This window comes from Schistocerca cancellata, chromosome 3 (genome assembly GCF_023864275.1).
Source record: "Schistocerca cancellata isolate TAMUIC-IGC-003103 chromosome 3, iqSchCanc2.1, whole genome shotgun sequence".
Taxonomy (NCBI): domain Eukaryota; kingdom Metazoa; phylum Arthropoda; class Insecta; order Orthoptera; family Acrididae; genus Schistocerca; species Schistocerca cancellata.
In genome coordinates, this window is record NC_064628.1 from 782,710,325 (window position 1) to 782,713,061 (window position 2,737).

At 44.4% G+C, this 2,737-nt stretch overlaps 1 pseudogene; it reads left to right on the top strand.

Moving 5' to 3' along the window:
- Positions 1–914: 914 nt before the first annotated feature.
- On the top strand, positions 915–1,032 carry LOC126177579 (5S ribosomal RNA; annotated as a pseudogene).
- Positions 1,033–2,737: the final 1,705 nt, after the last annotated feature.

The following is a 2,737-nucleotide window of genomic DNA, read 5'->3' on the forward strand; positions in this document are numbered from 1 at the left end:
GCGTGAAACAAATAGTAGGCAAAGTAGATGCCAGGTGAGATTCATAGGAAAAATCTTAGGCAAATGTGACCTGTCCATGAAAGAAAGAGCTTACGTGGCGCTTGTTCGACTTATTCTTGAATATTGTTCATCAGTCTGGGACCATTGACAGGTAGATAGAAGAGATAGAGAAGACCCAAAGAAGAGCAACGCGTTTCATCAAGGGACCGTTTAGTCGACGCGAGAGAGTAACAGAGATGCTCAAAAAATTCCAGAGAGACGCTGTGCATCACGGAGAGGTTTAGTAGAAAAATTTCGAGAGAGCACTTCCTCCCACATACATCTCACAGGCAGAGAAAATTCTAGAAATCAGAGGTAATACAGAGACTTGCCAACAATCACCGATCCCAAGTGTCATTCACCAGTAGAACAGGGAAAGGGCGACCAGTTAGTGGTACCAGAAGTACCTTCCGCTAAACACCGTCAGGTGGCTTGCGGAGTATTAATATAGATGTAAAAGTAGATAATAACCCGAGGACTTCTAGTCGATGTTTTGGACAGCAGGAGTTATATTTCTGATGTTCAAGGCCAGTGGTTGTGCCCTATTTGCGATGCCTCCGTAACGTGATCTTTCAACAAGATAATGCAAGACAGCATGTTGTCCGTACTGTCCTGACTTACTTTGTTACAGAGGGTGTTCGACTATTTCCCTAGCCAGTACATACGAGGGAGACGGAAAAATTTTAGAACAAATTAAATTTGTCTGTATTTGATAGCTACTTGCTAACGTTTTGTATTGTCATGTAATGTGTTCGATTTGGTCTAATACTTTGTTAATTATAATCATTCAAACATATTGCGTGCTCCGAAAAGCTGATTTGACTAGAGAACATTTTCAGGCTACCCTTTTTTTTAAGATCTTAAATCAACGTTGGGGCAACGGCCTTGCCGCAGTGGATACACCGGTTCCTGTACGATCACCGAAGTTAAGCGCTGTCGGACGTGGCCGGCACTTGGATGGGTGACCATCCAAGCCGCCATGCGCTGTTGCCATTTTTCGGGGTGCACTCAGCCCTTTGACGCCAATTGAGGAGCTACTCGACCGAATAGTAACGGCTCTGGTCACAGAAAACCATCATAACGACCGGGAGAGTGGTGTGCTAACCACACGCCCCTCCTACCCGCATCCTCAATGAGAATGACATGGCGGTCGGATGGTCCCGATGGGCCACTTGTGGCCTGAAGACGGAGTGCTAAAATCAACATTAATGTTCAAGCAGTGTGTAGAACGGCTTAGAAATGCATTTGGCGTGGAAGCCCCGTGTAAGGCAACAATTTATTGGGTTTAGGCATAAGTTCGTAGCGTTTTTGTTTTGCATGTTGGTATTGCGGTTGCTATGGGCTTATTTATTGACTGTCATTTTTTTATTTGTAGTTCACAGTTGATATTTGAGTTTTTGTCATTCGGAAACAGTGAGTGGAGCTGTGGACGCTAGTGGTCTAGCGGTTCTAGGCGCTCAGTCCGGAACCGCGCGACTGCTACGGTCGCAGGTTCGAATCCTGCCTCGGGCATGGATGTGTGTGATGTCCTTAGGTTAGTTAGGTTTAAGTAGTTCTAAGTTCTAGGGGACTGATGACCACAGATGTTAAGTCCCATAGTGCTCAGAGCCATTTGAACCATTTTTTTGTGGACGCTAGAAAATGGAGTGCCAAGTGGGAAATCGGAACATTTCCGACGTATGCTTCTGTTGGAGTTCAATAGAGGCGTGATAGCAACGGAGGCAGCCAGAAAAATTCGCGCCGTGTATGGAGATAATGCCACACACAGAACATGACAAGAAAATGGTTTTCTCATTTTAAGGAGGATCGTCTTGTAATTAGTAACTATACACGTTTAGGAAGACCTTCGGAATTTGATGAGGACCGTTAAAATGCATTAATTCGCAGTGATCCATGTCAGTGTACTCGAGAACTGGAAAATGTAATAAACTATGATCGATCCACCATCGTGCGTGTATTTGGATATCGCATACTTTAAGCTAAAATCACAAAAATCAGCGGGTGGCCATATGTGCATCTCTGATAGCTCGTTATCAACTGACTCGTGAACAACAGCGATCATTCCTATCCCGTATTGTTACTGCTGATGACCCGCATTCAGATAGACTGTAAAAAACGCTATACAGGAGCTGGGTCGGGAAATCATTCCGCACCCCACCTTATTCACGTGATCTTGTGCCCTCAGATTTTCACCTTTTCCGCTCTCTATCAAATCAAATGGCTCTAAGCACTATGGGACTTACCATCTTAGGTCACCAGTCCCCAAAACTTAAAACTACTTAAACGTAACTAACCTAAGGACATCACACACATCCATGCCCGAGGCAGCATTCGAACCCGCTCTCTATCGAACAACCTTCAAGGAACTTCCTTTCCAGATGGAAATGGGTTCCGAACATGGCTCGACGAGTTTTTCTCCTCAAAACCACGTGATTTCTACGGTCGCGGAATCGAAAAGTTTCCACGGCATTGCCAGACTGTAGTAAAACGTGAAGGAGGACATATTATTGACGCCTAGTCTTTTTTATGTGTATCTGTTGTGTTTATTAAATTTACGGAAAACGCTACTAATTCATGCACCAACCTAATATAATTGGTATAGCGAGTAAAGAGGTGATCGGCTTTTTCTTGGTGACGATTATCGTGAAGGACGCCCAAGAACTGCTGTTACTGATGAAAATATTCCCGCTGCTCGAGC